Below are 16,927 nucleotides of genomic sequence, written 5' to 3'. Positions count from 1 at the left end.
AAAACCTAAATCAGGCAAGGTAGAAGAATCTTTTTACCCATTCGCCAAGTGTGCAAGCTAGGTGGGTCGACAACATATTCCTGTCATGTGATGCACATGCCGTCAGCAGTGTCGTATAGAATATATCAGACGTGTTTTCCGGTGGAGGAATCGGTTGACCTATGGCCTTGCGATCAAATGTTTTCGGTTCCCATTGGAGAGGCGCGTCCTTTCGTCTACTAATCGCACGGTTTTGCGGTGCGGTCGCAAAACACAGACACTAAACTTATTACAGGGAACAGAGACGTCAGTGAACGAACGGACAGATCATAACTTCGCGAAAATAAAAAAAATTAAATTTTCACTCGAGGGAAGACTTGAACCAAGGACCCTTCGTTCCACAGCTGCTCACTCTAACCACGGGACCACGGCGCTCCTGTGCTAACGCGGTCATCAATGTTGCCTATCTTTCGTATGGACTACTCAGTTTGTGTATTTTGCTTATTTTTTTCATAGTTCCACACAACTTCTTCCTGTTCTCTCGATTGATCTGTGTTCAGTTTATCAAGGCCTATCCACTGTGCCAACTTATAACTAAATCTGAGGGGGGTGCGATGGGGAGGTTCCCTTGTCAGAGGTTGGAGAGGCTGTCACCAAGCAGTCAACCAATGAATTTACAGGGGGGGGGGATAATCATCCAGCGCAAACACTCATCATATTGAATCTTCTCACGCAACATCCACGTCTGCTTCCATCGCTGCACATCCAGTACACTGGCTACCTCGCCAGCACCCGCTGCTGCAGGCAAGATCAGATAGGTCGGTGCATTCTATGTAACCTAACCACACATGACACACCAAGTTAATCCATGACTTCTGGTCACTGAAGGCTCGTGACCACTCATGCAGCCAGCCAAGGCGCACTGCAAGACTAACAGCTGCAGCTTGAATGTATAGAGCAGTTCTAACCAGTTTCATCCCGACATAGACCCCTTCCAGATTAAAAAGTAGAGTTTAAAAAATCCCTTGTAAGTATTCTCTCATCAGGTAAAAAATTCTGTTCTACTCAGCTTAATATATGTTACGTCCTGCATCACAGGACTAAAATATTAAACTCATTTTTGGCTCATGATGGAGTGTTAAGCTCAACGTCTGTCACTAGATGCCTCTTCGTTTTCATACTCGCTTAAAGTAACCAAACGCATGGCTGCATACGAAGTCTCTTAAGGTAACAGCACAGAGAAGTTGTAAATATCAGGTTTATACTTCGTATCACTTCATAAATTCGGTAACACAGCTAATTTTATTACAACTGTCATCTCTCCCTGTGTAGGTGCGAGAAAATTCGTTAAAAGATACCGCCACAACGATAAACAGCACGCGAATCATATCCATGATACCCTAGCCGTCGCTTCCGGTCGCCAGGTGGGACGCCATTGATAGATTGATAGGCTAATTAATGATGTGGGTCCTGAGAGTCACTTTGCATGGCAGTGATTTTTTTTACACTCGTCAGGTACCTCAAAGGGGAATCCCTGGAGGGAACACGCTGTTCTAACACTATTGAGAACTGACATTTGATACTGACTGCAGAACGATTCTACCGCTGCCAACATACCTTTTGCGTAAGGACACCGAAATTAGGGTTCATAAGGAGGCATGGTGGCAGCATTTTTCCCTCGCTCTTTTTCCGGGTGGAATAGGTAAGGGAGTGGTAAGAATACCCAGTGCCACACACCACACGATGGCTTGCGAAGTAAGCATATAGATGTAGAAGAAGTTGTATAGAGCTCACCTTTAAACTCCTCTTTCGTCAGAGTATTGCTTACCTACTGTATTCTCATAAATCTTCCTATCTTGGATGTATAGCATTTGAATCCACATGATTTACATGAGTAAGAGATGTCCCCCCCCCCACTTATCCTCTCGAAATCCCATCATGTTCCGAAAGCACTGCTCCATTTGTTGGAACACTGACTAGGTAGAGAGCTATCACAACGAGAAAAGTAGCACACTACTGTACAGGAGGAAATTCACAATCATGAAAAGTATACACAGACTACCCAAAGAAATTCAGGAGCATAACACCTACAATTCCTTGATATCAAATGACGGTCTACATGTCCTGGTCGCCTTTATTGTGTTCCTATGACTACTACATTAGATATACGACAATATAATGGTGTCAAAGACTTCCTTGGCAGCACAGTCTCTCTCTCTCTCTCTCTCTCTCTCTCTCTCTCTCTCTCTCCCTCTCTCTCTCTCTCTCCTCATCATTTTTATAACATCCAGCGGAGTAACACTACAAACTATAAAAACTTTGCCAATGTCACCCAATGGAGAACTCGGTAAGATGTTACTGCATCTGTCTCTTCCGATATATCGGAAACAAATACCGTCTATGTGCTAACTTCCAGCATATGTGGCGATCCTATTAAATATACATGTATTGGCCCATTGGAGCAGATGGCCAGTGATCAGAGTCACTTATACAGACCTGTGTAAAGTTTTGTCGCCTGTATTAGAGGAAGACCATATCGACTATCAGCACGAGGAGAGGGTCCCTGTGTTGTTGTTCCATAAGCTGTTTGATACACTGTTTTTTGCTGTAACACATCGAAGCAGTGTGTGACTACAGCTGTGTACACATCCATACATTTTGTTTTTCCATTATGACTTGGAGGTCTGCGTCTGGAGCTAAACTAACATTAACAAGTTTCGATCCATTGGCTCTCACAGAAAGCTGGACATGGCATGGCGTAAATTATGCTGCTCCCACAACACACAGGGTGGTTGAAATAAAAGTCAAAGGCGGTGTTTCTTATTGACGAAAATATGAAAGACATTACAACATATGGAAACTGGATGAATTAGCGGCATTGTGGAGTGTTTCCAAACAGCTGTCTGAGGGTGATGACCTCGACATTTAATCTCATCTTCCACAGTGATGGGGTAGCAGATGTCTCAGTGTTCAGTATCAAAGAGACCGAGAGCACTGATTCCTCATATTGCAGCCGTGTATGCAATCACTGTTTCAGTGCTGCCCATCGCCGGAAGGTGTCCCTCCCACCAAGACTCTCTCCATCCCAGACAACTAAAAAATGGTTCAAATGGTTCTGAGCACTATGGGACTTAACATCTGCCGGCCGAAGTGGCCGTGCGGTTAAAGGCGCTGCAGTCTGGAACCGCAAGACCGCTACGGTCGCAGGTTCGAATCCTGCCTCGGGCATGGATGTTTGTGATGTCCTTAGGTTAGTTAGGTTTAACTAGTTCTAAGTTCTAGGGGACTAATGACCTCCGCAGTTGAGTCCCATAGTGCTCAGAGCCATTTGAACCATTTTGAACTTAACATCTGAGGTCATCAGTCCCCTAGACTTAGAACTACTTAAACCTAAGGACATCACACACATCCATGCCCGAGGCAGGATTCGAACCTGCGACCGTAGCAGTCGCGCAGTTCCGGACTGAAGCGCCTAAAACCGCTCGCCCACCGCGGCCGGCCCCAGACAACTGGTATCAATCATTATGTGGTAATCAGCAGCGTACCAGTGGACATATGAGATGGGAAAGACACCATCTACACTCCTCGAAATTGAAATAAGAACACCGTGAATTCATTGTCCCAGGAAGGGGAAACTTTATTGACACATTCCTGGGGTCAGATACATCACATGATCACACTGACAGAACCACAGGCACATAGACACAGGCAACAGAGCATGCACAATGTCGGCACTAGTACAGTGTATATCCACCTTTCGCAGTAATGCAGGCTGCTATTCTCCCATGGAGACGATCGTAGAGATGCTGGATGTAGTCCTGTGGAACGGCTTGCCATGCCATTTCCACCTGGCGCCTCAGTTGGACCAGCGTTCGTGCTGGACGTGCAGACCGCGTGAGACGACGCTTCATCCAGTCCCAAACATGCTCAATGGGGGACAGATCCGGAGATCTTGCTGGCCAGGGTAGTTGACTTACACCTTCTAGAGCACGTTGGGTGGCACGGGATACATGCGGACGTGCACTGTCCTGTTGGAACAGCAAGTTCCCTTGCCGGTCTAGGAATGGTAGAACGATGGGTTCGATGACGGTTTGGATGTACCGTGCACTATTCAGTGTCCCCTCGACGATCACCAGTGGTGTACGGCCAGTGTAGGAGATCGCTCCCCACACCATGATGCCGGGTGTTGCCCTGTGTGCCTCGGTCGTATGCAGTCCTGATTGTGGCGCTCACCTGCACGGCGCCAAACACGCATACGACCATCATTGGCACCAAGGCAGAAGCGACTCTCATCGCTGAAGACGACACGTCTCCATTCGTCCCTCCATTCACGCCTGTCGCGACACCACTGGAGGCGGGCTGCACGATGTTGGGGCGTGAGCGGAAGACGGCCTAATAGTGTGCGGGACCGTAGCCCAGCTTCATGGAGAAGGTTGCGAATGGTCCTCGCCGATACCCCAGGAGCAACAGTGTCCCTAATTTGCTGGGAAGTGGCGGTGCGGTCCCCTACGGCACTGCGTAGGGTCCTACGGTCTTGTCGTGCATCCGTGCGTCGCTGCGGTCCGGTCCCTGGTCGACGGGCACGTGCACCTTCCGCCGACCACTGGCGACAACATCGATGTACTGTGGAGACCTCACGCCCCACGTGTTGAGCAATTCGGCGGTACGTCCACCTGGCCTCCCGCATGCCCACTATACGCCCTCGCTCAAAGTCCGTCAACTGCACATACGGTTCACGTCCACGCTGTCGCGGCATGCTACCAGTGTTAAAGACTGCGATGGAGCTCCGTATGCCACGGCAAACTGGCTGACACTGACAGCGGCGGTGCACAAATGCTGCGCAGCTAGCGCCGTACGACGGCAGACACCGTGGTTCCTGGTGTGTCCGCTGTGCCGTGCGTGTGATCATTGCTTGTACAGCCCTCTCGCAGTGTCCGGAGCAAGTATGGTGGGTCTGACACACCGGTGTCAATGTGTTCTTTTTTCCATTTCCAGGAGTGGATATGGGATAATGTACTGTGATAAGCACTGCTGTTGATAGTGGGGTCAGTTTTAGCAATTTTACCACTTTTTTCGTAATTTCAATGCCAACCAATGACACGGCAGCATGCTTCCCAATTTCTGTATCATCGCTAAACCACTCCTACTCTACTTTGTGAGTACTGTGTACTAGATTGCGAATACAGATATATGACTGTGCAGTATGTCCATTCATGATTAATTCTCGTACATATACACTGAAGTATATTAGACAGCATCCTACAGGGTGTTACAAAAAGGTACGGCCAAACTTTCAGGAAACATTCCTCACACACAAAGAAAGAAAATATGTTATGTGGACATGTGTCCGGAAACGCTTACTTTCCATGTTAGAGCTCATTTTATTACTTCGCTTCAAATCACATTAATCATGGAATGGAAACACACAGCAACAAAACGTACCAGCGTGACTTCAAACACTTTGTTACAGGAAATGTTCAAAATGTCCTCCGTTAGCGAAGATACATGCATCCACCCTCCGTCGCATGGAATCCCTGATGCGCTGATGCAGCCCTGGAGAATGGCGTATTGTATCACAGCCGTGCACAATACGAGCACGAAGAGTCTCTACATTTGGTACAGGGGTTGCGTAGACAAGAGCTTTCAAATGCCCCCATAAATGAAAGTCAAGAGGGTTGCGGACAGGAGAGCGTGGAGGCCATGGAATTGGTCCGCCTATACCAAACCATCGGTCACCGAATCTGTTGTTGAGAAGCGTACGAACAGTTCGACTGAAATGTGCAGGACCTCCATCGTGCATGAACCACATGTTGTGTCGTACTTGTAAAGGCACATGTTCTAGCAGCACAGGTAGAGTATCCCGTATGAAATCATGATAACGTGCTCCATTGAGCGTAGGTGGAAGAACATGGGGCCCAATCGAGACATCACCAACAATGCCTGCCCAAACGTTCACAGAAAATCTGTGTTGACGACGTGATTGCACAATTGCGTGCGGATTCTCGTCAGCCCACACATGTTGATTGTGAAAATTTACAATTTGATCACGTTGAAATGAAGCCTCATTCGTAAAGAGAACATTTGCACTGAAATGAGGATTGACACATTGTTGGATGAACCATTCGCAGAAGTGTACCCGTGGAGGCCAATCAGCTGCTGATAGTGCCTGCACACGTTGTACATGGTACGGAAACAACTGGTTCTCCCGTAGCACTCTCCATACAGTGACGTGGTCAACGTTACCTTGTACAGCAGCAACTTCTCTGACGTTGACATTAGGGTTATCGTCAACTGCACGAAGAATTGCCTCGTCCATTGCAGGTGTCCTCGTCGTTCTAGGTCTTCCCCAGTCGCGAGTCATAGGCTGGAATGTTCCGTGCTCCCTAAGACGCCGATCAATTGCTTCGAACGTCTTCCTGTCGAGACACCTTCGTTCTGGAAATCTGTCTCGATACAAACGTACCGCGCCACGGCTATTGCCCCGTGCTAATCCATACATCAAATGGGCATCTGCCAACTACGCATTTGTAAACATTGCACTGACTGCAAAACCACGTTCGTGATGAACACTAACCTGTTGATGCTACGTACTGATGTGCTTGATGATAGTACTGTAGAGCAATGAGTCGCATGTCAACACAAGCACCGAAGTCAACATTACCTTCCTTCAATTGGGCCAACTGGCGGTGAATCGAGAAAGTACAGTACATACTGACGAAACTAAAATGAGCTCTAACATGGAAATTAAGCGTTTCCGGACACATGTCCACATAACGTCTTTTCTTTATTTGTATGTGAGGAATGTTTCCTGAAAGTTTGGCCGTACCTTTTTGTAACACCCTGTATACCGCTGCACTTAGGTTAACTACATATCTTTAGCACTTTGATCAAAGTGCAGAATTTGTTATTGCAATTGGCCAGTTTTCCTTATGTTGTTGGAAGTCACAGAGTATTCTCGCATTTATAGGATTAAGTTGGAGATTGAAAGATTTCCCCAAATTGTCTTTGACCAACCCACCCTGCAACACTGTCGCCAATTTAATTTGCAGCTGACTAGAAGTAGGAAGGTACTATACCCGCTACATTCCACGTCTCATTAAATAACAGAACAAGCCGAGTCCGTAACTGCTATTCAGCAAAGACTGTTCCATTCCAGTCTTACTCACAGCACCCATCCACGTGCACAAGATCTCTCCAGATGAGTCCATGTAGAGGAGGTTAGCTTCCCTAATCGACGTATTGTAGATGTGAGACTTTTGTGGTGATATAACAGACAGTTAAGAATAAACATGTGGTTTATGCATAATGGAGCTGCAGACAGATGGAGTTTGAAGCATTTTACGTAAATTAAGTGTGCTGTAAATTCTGAAGTATTGTTCCAGTGTCTGGGATAAGTACCAAGAAGGTATTGGAAAGAGAGAAATGATCATAGACCGCAAACACATGCACTACTAAGGCTACACAGTTCTGCACTTAAACATGCAATAAGGTTAAAGCCATGTGGTTTGCAAAATATTAGTCATGTGAAGTGTAACGCTCTTAATACTCTAATGCAGGACATATAAGTCCAACATCTGACATACATCCACCATGCAAGTTTTCTATCACACTCACTTCGGTGAAAAACTTCAAGATGATAAAACTAGTTCCTTCTACATCAAAGAAAAACATAGATTCTTTGTGGTACATGCACAATATACTTTCCAGAGCTGAATAGCGCCCAGTGCTCATATCTGATTAGGGTTCAGAAATTATGCTGCACAAATGATCACCAGCAATAAAAAATGCATGAGGAAACAGACAAATGCATAGCAGTGGTACCTGACATGTGAAATTACACCTCATGTTATACTAACTCCATAAACAGGACAACTGACAAGCAAACGTACACGCACAGTACCTCTGTCAGGGGCTTAGAAAAGAAATTTGAAACATTTTACGCAAATAACTTGGTTAACAATTCTGAAGTATTGTTCCAGAGTTTGGTGTCCACACCAAGAAGGTATCAGAAAGAGAGAAATGATCATGGAACATAAACACATTCCAAGGGCTACACGGATCTGCACTTAAATACCCTATAATACTGGAGCTGTATGGTTTCCAACCTATTAGTCATGTGGAATAAAACACTGTTAATATTCCAATCTAAGAAATATATTTCCAGGCCATGACATACTTCTCCCTGCAGGTTTCTCTCCGAAAAACTATGGTGACAAACTGTAGGGCGATAAAACAACTACCTTGCACACCAAAGAAAACATCGACACAGACACTACATAGGTTTCCAGAGAAATATAACGCCTGCTGTTCACAAAGTTCTAGCCCGATTACGGTTCCGAAATTATGGTATGTTCACATAAGTCCAATAAAATGATCGTTAGCAGCTGAAAATGCATACGAAGAAACAGCAGCATCTTGTGAGGAAGTAAACATCACAATCACTAGCCAGAGGACCTGTAACAGTCCTATTGCAGTTTACTACCGGCCCTGCTAACCGTCCTATTGCACACACAAGGATACCTCATCTGTAGCATACCTCCTCTTTCCACTATTAAGGTGTGTATATACTCGTATAAGTAGTAGGGAGATGGCGGCACCACCCCAATTTTGATATCAAATTTATATGCGAATTAAGTTAACTGATCAATCAATTACCCTCTCCCTCAACCACGCCCATCCCCAGATGATGTCATGTATTTTCTCAGCCCACTTCCCCCTCCCCACCTCCCCCTCCCCCACCTACGCTTTTTGTGAGAATTAATAACTTTCGCAGGAATTTCGAATTTTGGCGAGAATTTCGAAGTTTGGTGGGAATTTCTTTGTCCCAGGTCTGTGCTGATGTCCCAACCCACCCTTCACCTGCGAACTGGTGGGGAATTAAAACTGGTGGTACCCTTTCTAGGACTCGAACCCTGGCCCTGCTGGACGGAATGCCCAAGTGCACCCCCCCCCCCCCGCCACACACACACACACACACACATACACTACACATGTTAACTGACCAGATGCAGAAGAGGAAGGTTAGGTAGTGTAATTTACTTATTTTGGTTGGGAAACTGGAGTAAAGATTGGTCCTGATTACATCATTAACTATAAATATGGAACCTAATTACACAACTATGTGTATAGTGCTACACGAGGAGTACCTACAATCGCAATACAGCTCAAAAATTGGCGATGCCATACGACTGGTGTTATTTTGATAGGAAAAAATTTCACAATACCACTCGAAACTAGTGGCAGATGCACTCAAACTCTACCCTTCACCTACAAGCAGGTGGGAAAAAAGGCTGGAGAGGGAGGTACAATCTTTATATTTTTGGTGGGAAATATATTCAACTGACGAGATGCTGCTGCTAGACAGAGTGAAGTTTAATAAGTGTATTACTTGTAAGCATACAGCTTAGGACTGTATCTATCCCTGTTTGACGTCAAAGTTCGCTACAGACCCCTGCTCGACAATGACCCTGCAGCCCAGGTAACTGAAGCCAGTACACGCTACCACAACTGAAGGAAAATGCTTCACTGCTCTAATTACACATCGAAATTTTCGTGAAAAAAAACGGAACTCGTAAGCAACAGGTCATAATGCAACACATGTACTTAGGAAAATCGTCTTCCCAAAAGATTGCAGAGAGGACGGCAATTGAATGTGCGTTCTCCTCGGTGTACAGCCAAGAACTAGTGGAATTATAGACACTCCTACCTCTCCTGATCCCTCCCTGACCCTCCCTTGTTCACTCCCTCCACCTACGTTAGGGACACAGACCTTTTTAAATGTCCAGCTGCCACTGCTGTGTGCTGCACCCTGCTTTGCTGCCTACAGCCACACCCCCGACAGATGAGCTTACAATTGCTGACCGCCTTGAGGCGAAGGTCCAAGCATCGGCCTTTCACCAATACAAAAGGAAAATTTAGTGGTACTGCCCTGTCCCACATGCTGCCTCCTGGTTAGTGCATAGCTGTCTAGCCCCCCCCCCCCCCCCCCCACAAACACACACACACACTGGACTCTCCCCACCCTGGCGTCGCAAGTGCCTGCCATTCTGAATGTGAAAGCACTGCAGTGTAACAATTTTATTGAACGTCAACGCATCTCTCGTAATCGAGCATCTACTAAAAAGGAAAAACTAGTGTGATGCTAATAAATGTCCTCTCTCCACGAAAATGGGCGCAGTACATTTAGTAAAGTCGGAGACTAACAGATCCCTCCCGCACTGTCTTTGACCAATCCTCCCTGCGACATGGCATCCATCCAAATGCACAGGATCTCTCCAGATGCGTTTGTGTCGAGGAGGGTTTCACCTCTTACCGGTGTATATCTAAATTCGGCTGCATGTGTGAGAACACTGTAATACATATGACACCTTTGTTGAGGTATGTGTTACGAAAATCCATGTAGTTTACAGTGCGAGTGTTAAAAGTGAATGCATCCAGAGCATAATTTTTAAGCTTTTCTCGGTTTTTAGTATCCAGGTACCCCCAACCCAGCACAGTTCCCCGAATTTCATGGTACTTTATCTATCATTTTATGTATTCTCAGTCAATTTACGTAATTTTGCAAATTTTTCGCGATTTTACATGTTTTTCGTCTTTCCCTCAATTTTAAGTATTTCCCATCAATCTGACGTAACTATACCAGGTTTTCCTCGATTTTTACCGATGTTATGTCATTTTTCATATTTTTTATATTTCTATATATGTACATAGTCATATTGCCGGCATACCCACGCGTTGTTTGATTTTATATGAGGATATTTGCGTGTCCTATAAACCAGCCTACTGAAAAATCCTAAGAATTCCCCAATGACCTACGTGCATGTACTTTGAATAGCAAGATCGTGAAAAGTATAGTAACACTCACCTTGTACCTAGATAAGGCTCAACGAGCGGTGTAGATTGGAAACTCGTAGTCTGGAAACAAATCTGTGTACTGCTACGACACATCAGAGAGCTTGTTCAAATTCAAATGGCTCTGAGCACTATGGGACTAAACATCTATGGTCATCAGTCCCCTAGAACTTAGAACTACTTAAACCTAACTAACCTAAGGACATCACACAACACCCAGCCATCACGAGGCAGAGAAAATCCCTGACCCCGCCGGGAATCGAACCCGGGAACCCGAGCGTGGGAAGCGAGAACGCTACCGCACGACCACGAGATGCGGGCCCAGAGAGCTTGTCTGCAGACTCGTGCAGAGATGCATTTGATGAAAACTCAAAAGTCTGACACAGTTATGTATGTTCATCTGACTTCCTCTCTACCACGTGGGGATCTGCAACAGGGAGGTGGCATGTGCACAGTGCTGATTTCTGCTGCTGCTCTGATAATTTTTCCCATAAGTATACGCTCTTATTGCTTACCAGATGAGCTTCGCTACTTTTGTTTATACCTTACAACTCTGATACATCCCCATAACCATGTCAGCACATCTAAAAACTGTAGATTCTAGTTTTTCTTTTTTTTTTTTTTTTTTTTTTTTTTTAGCCTCGTAATAAGCTATTCGTTAGTTGACAGTGTGCCAACTGCACTTAGCATCCTGAAACGTGAGAGCTTCCCCTCCCTGCACCTACAGAGTGCGCACCCCTGGCAACGTAATTTATAGACGAACAGTTATGAAGTTATGCATTCGAACCGCAACCGTCCGCCGCTGACAGCTCTACACACATACATATGGAAACTATGCATGTATATTACCAATCGCGAACTCTAGATTTCAACCGCTTGTACGTTATTTTCGACAGTGCTACAGCCTCAAAAATAGCAAACAGCTCTTTGCAAAACGATTTTGTAGGGGATGTAAGCACATTTAAATTCATCCTGATGAAGAGCATAACATCTTCGATGCAAGTTATATTAACGATATTTCGCAAAAATATTATCTAGGTTCTCCAGTAATAATACCAAACCATGACACCCTGTTGCGTCTATCACACCTCCTCTTATACTCTTAAAGATCCACAATCATCTCAAGTCTGCTATTTTGTGTGCTAGATGTCGACTGGATGTAATGAGACAGTCCTTACGAGTATGTATGGTACAGAACAGGACATTAGTCAAACAGTACGGCACTATAGCCGAATGCAGCCAGTCACTCACAACTATGTATTCTACGGACACAGTACATTTCCTCTATTTTCTGTATGTCTATGTCTAAGCGAGTGTCAAGGATGGGTGCCCTAAACCTCACCCAGTTCTCTCGCTGTTGGATCCACCTTCGAACCCTGTCGCAGACATACTGCATTTCGGATCATCCTCTAGACACCATTCTGGATATAATGAATGGTGGATCCACCAGGGGAAGGACTGGGTTGGGTTTATTGGAGCCATTCGTAACACGCACATGCTTTTTTTTTAAAAAAAAAGCATTTCACATTGATCATACTACACATTGGTGTTGCTAAAAGCTGAAGAGTGATTCTTCTCGGTGTTGTAGCTCTCGGGGGCACCCTGGAATGCTCTCGGTGTGAGGCACCTCTGTGAGCTGCACGGCCAGTACTGCGCTGACATCACATTGGTGGCGCTCGCGCGACTCTCTAGTTTTAGTTAGAGTTGCACTCGATTTTATTCTGCATCCAGTCTGGGTGGAATATGGTAATGCTCAAGGCTATATAAGTAACGAATCTGGAAAGATGGCGTCAGTCATCGTGCAGCTGGGCGTGCAACGGTGTTGGGCGGTGAATGGAGAGGCCAGGTAATAGAAGGAGATTTAGGCATTCTTGGTCGGCAGTGTATCAGGCCATTGATGATATGGAAGTTGCTATGAGTAGTAAAGTCGGAGTGCAAAATGATTCAACAACGGCCATCTGTGTTTAGCGGGTGTGTTGTGAACTTTAAAGTTACGAACAATGATGCAGCTTCTCATGGTAATACTTGGATCACTTTTGCAATTTTGCGGTAACCAGATGATACAGAAATTGGGAAGCTTTCTGTTGTGTCATTGGCTGGCGTTGAAACTACAGAACAACTGGTATACTTTGATGTATATGGCCAAATGGGCATACTGCACAGCCATCTATCTGCCCTCGCAATCTAGTATATGGTAATTGCAAAGCAGTGGAGAGGTGATTTAGCGATGATACAGAAATTCAGAAGCAATCTGATGTGTCATTGACTGGGATTGAAATTATGGAACAACTGATAAAACTGCTAAAATTGATTGCTCCATCAACTGCAGTGTGTATTACAGTACATCGCCTCATATCAATGGTGTCTCTCCCATCCCATCCACCCACTGGTATGCTGTTGATTACCACATAATGATTGACTGACACCACTTGGCTGAGGTGGAGGGAGACTTGGTGGAACACTGGATATCTGCTACTTATCGCTGTGGGACATGGGAGTAAATGTAGAGGTCATCACCTTCAGACAGTTATTTGGAAGCGTTCCTCAACGCTGCAGACTCGTTCTATTTCCATATGCAGCGATGCCCTCAACATTTTTTTTCACTAATAAGATAACAGTACCTCTTCTTATTTCTACTGTCTCATATGTGTTGTGAACAGCACCTTCTGTATGGGTCACCTCCAAATAGCTGTTGGAAACGCTCTACAATGCCACAAACTATTCCAGTTTCCGTATGTTGCGATATCTTCCACATTTTTGTCAATGAGAAATATCGCCTCTGTTTTATTTCAACCAACCTGTGTAATGTGGGAGCTGCATAGTTTACACCATACGATATTCATCTTTGTGTGAGAGCCAGTGGATTGAAATGTGTTAATGTTGGTTTAGCACCTGACACAGACCTCGAAGTCATGGTAGAAAAATAAAGTGTATGGCGATGTACAAATCTTTAATCCTACACTCCTTGGATGTGTTACAGCCGAAAAAACAATGTATTAAACTGCTTACGAAGGAACAATACAGGAACCTTCTCTTATGATTGATAGTCTGTTGGATATGGTCTTCCTCCAGTACAGTCGACAAAACTTGGTGCAGATCTGCGCAAACGACTTCGAGCACTGGCTACCCGCTCCAATGGAGCAATACGTATAATATACTCGATGTCAACACGAAGAAGGTATTTGTTTTTCGACATGTCAGAAGAGAAAAAAATGGTTCAAATGGCTCTGAGCACTATGGGACTCAACTGCTGAGGTCATTAGTCCCCTAGAACTTAGAACTAGTTAAACCTAACTAACCTAAGGACATCACACACATCCATGCCCGAGGCAGGATTCGAACCTGCGACCGTAGCGGTCTCGCGGTTCCAGACTGCAGCGCCAGAACCGCGCGGCCACTTCGGCCGGCTGTGTCAGAAGAGAGAGATGTGCTACAATCTTATAAGAATGTGTGTGTGTGTGAATTGCTAAGAGACCAAACCGCTGAGGTCATCGGTCCCTAGACTAAATTAAACTAACTTTTGCACACATTCACACACACACCCATGCCCGGGGGGGGACTCGAACGGCTGGTGGGAGGGGCCCTGCAATCCGTTACATGGCGCCTCTAAGCGCGCGGCCGCTCTTATAGGAGATTCCATTACAAAGAGTGGTATAACTGGTTAAAGTTTGGATGCTAATAGTTCTCTCAAAACTACAGCGATTTTTTTTCGTAAAGCTAACAGAAATCCGCTGTATCTATTCTCACGTATTCACTAATGTTTCTGTTATTTTCGTCACGGCTGCGTGTTTAAAAATAGGAGTTACCGCAAGTCCTGTGTTATTTTCTACTTCCTAACCTCTATTTATAAATTATACATCACTTGAATTATAGCTGGTTGCGGAGCCTCAAAATGAAATCGTTTTTCCCGGAGGAGGAGGAGGAGATTAGTGTTTAACGTCCCGTCGACAACGAGGTCATTAGAGACGGAGCGCAAGCTCGGGTGAGGGAAGGATGGGGAAGGAAATCGGCCGTGCCCTTTCAAAGGAACCATCCCGGCATTTGCCTGAAGCGATTTAGGGAAATCACGGAAAACCTAAATCAGGATGGCTGGAGACGGGATTGAACCGTCGTCCTCCCGAATGCGAGTCCAGTGTGGTAACCACTGCGCCACCTCGCTCGGTCGTTTTTCCCGACATGTGAGTAGATTGCAGTGATGATCAAACTGCTTATAAAACTAGAATGCAAGAATCTGGTGCTATTGCGAATGATTACCTGTTGAATGACAGAAATTTTACACGCAGGTCGGTAGAGGAGAGTTATGGAGCAAAACTGTCAAACGTAAGCACGCAGAAAGTATTTGGTTTTGAAAACGGAAAAGAGAGAGATGCAGTAAACTCTTATAGGAGATTCTATTATAAAGTCTCGCTTACACGACGACACTAGGTTGCAGGCCACTGCGCATGCGCGCCGCGCGTTTGCGCAACTCGTTGGTGAAACTAAACACTTTCGGAGTGTTCCAACTTTGGCGACACTAGTTGCATGAGTTTTGAGGTTATGTGTAGACAAACTGAAATATGAAGTGGGGAACTGAGAATAATGTTCGCTTTTTGGATATCTGTGCTCTGCATAGGTGTTTGTGGGATTTCAGTGATGCTGGTTACAAAAAGAAGCAACATATTACTGCCGCTGAGACCGTCATGTGCGATTATAACATAGATGGTTTGACAATATCTGAGCTACAGGGCAAAATTTATTGAGTTAGCACCACATATACCCCTGAATTAAGAAAAATACAAGCAAGTTTAATTCCAGCTGGGGCAATGCTCTCGTCTTCAAGACTAAAATTCCATCATTCGAGTTGGCCAACTCTTTGTTAAGAAATATTGTTGCCAGGAGGGAAGGCTATACAAATTCATGGAGCTGCATTCTTTATTCAACCTCTCGTCTTCAAGACTAAAATTCCATCATTCGAGTTGGCCAACTCTTTGTTAAGAAATATTGTTGCCAGGAGGGAAGGCTATACAGATTCATGGAGCTGCATTCTTTATTCAACATTCATCTATTTCAAAAGTCGCTGCAGAGCTCCCCATTCACATATGTTAGAATTTTGAAATATTGCCACTGTAGGGCCTACAGATCTATCTTCAAGATTCTCTTCTTAATGCGACATACTGCGAATAATTATTGTTGCTAATGTTGATAATTATTACTGTTAATGTTAATAATTATTGGTGTTAATGAAATAGCGTCATCGCCAACGAAAACCATATCTTAAAGCATGCCGAGTGTTCTCGATTGTACGAGGTGCATTCAAGTTCTAATGCCTCCGTTTTTTTTTTTTTCTAATTAACTACTCACCCGAAATCGATGAAACTGGCGTTACTTCTCGACGTAATCGCCCTGCAGACGTACACATTTTTCACAACGCTGACGCCATGATTCCATGGCAGCGGCGAAGGCTTCTTTAGGAGTCTGTTTTGACCACTGGAAAATCGCTGAGGCAATAGCAGCACGGCTGGTGAATGTGCGGCCACGGAGAGCGTCTTTCATTGTTGGAAAAAGCCAAAAGTCACTTGGAGCCAGGTCAGGTGAGTAGGGAGCATGAGGAATCACTTCAAAGTTGTTATCACGAAGAAACTGTTGTGTAACGTTAGCTCGATGTGCGGGTGCGTTGTCTTGGTGAAACAGCACACGCGCAGCCCTTCCCAGACGTTTTTGTTGCAGTGCAGGAAGGAATTTGTTCTTCAAAACATTTTCGTAGGATGCACCTGTTACCGTAGTGCCCTTTGGAATGCAATGGGTAAGGATTACGCCCTCGCTGTCCCAGAACATGGACACCACCATTTTTTCAGCACTGGCGGTTACCCGAAATTTTTTTGGTGGCGGTGAATCTGTGTGCTTCCATTGAGCTGACTGGCGCTTTGTTTCTGGATTGAAAAATGGTATCCACGTCTCATCCATTGTCACAACCGGTGAAAAGAACCACACGGGCAGCCATGTGGTCATCCGTCAGCATTTGTGGCACCCACCTGGATGACACTTTTCGCATTTTCAGGTCTTCATGCAGGATTGTGTGCACAGAACCCACAGAAATGCCAACTCTGGAGGCGATCTG

This window comes from Schistocerca nitens, chromosome 3 (assembly GCF_023898315.1).
Source record: "Schistocerca nitens isolate TAMUIC-IGC-003100 chromosome 3, iqSchNite1.1, whole genome shotgun sequence".
Classification (NCBI taxonomy): Eukaryota; Metazoa; Arthropoda; class Insecta; order Orthoptera; family Acrididae; genus Schistocerca; species Schistocerca nitens.
Note: the sequence above shows the minus strand (reverse complement) of the source record.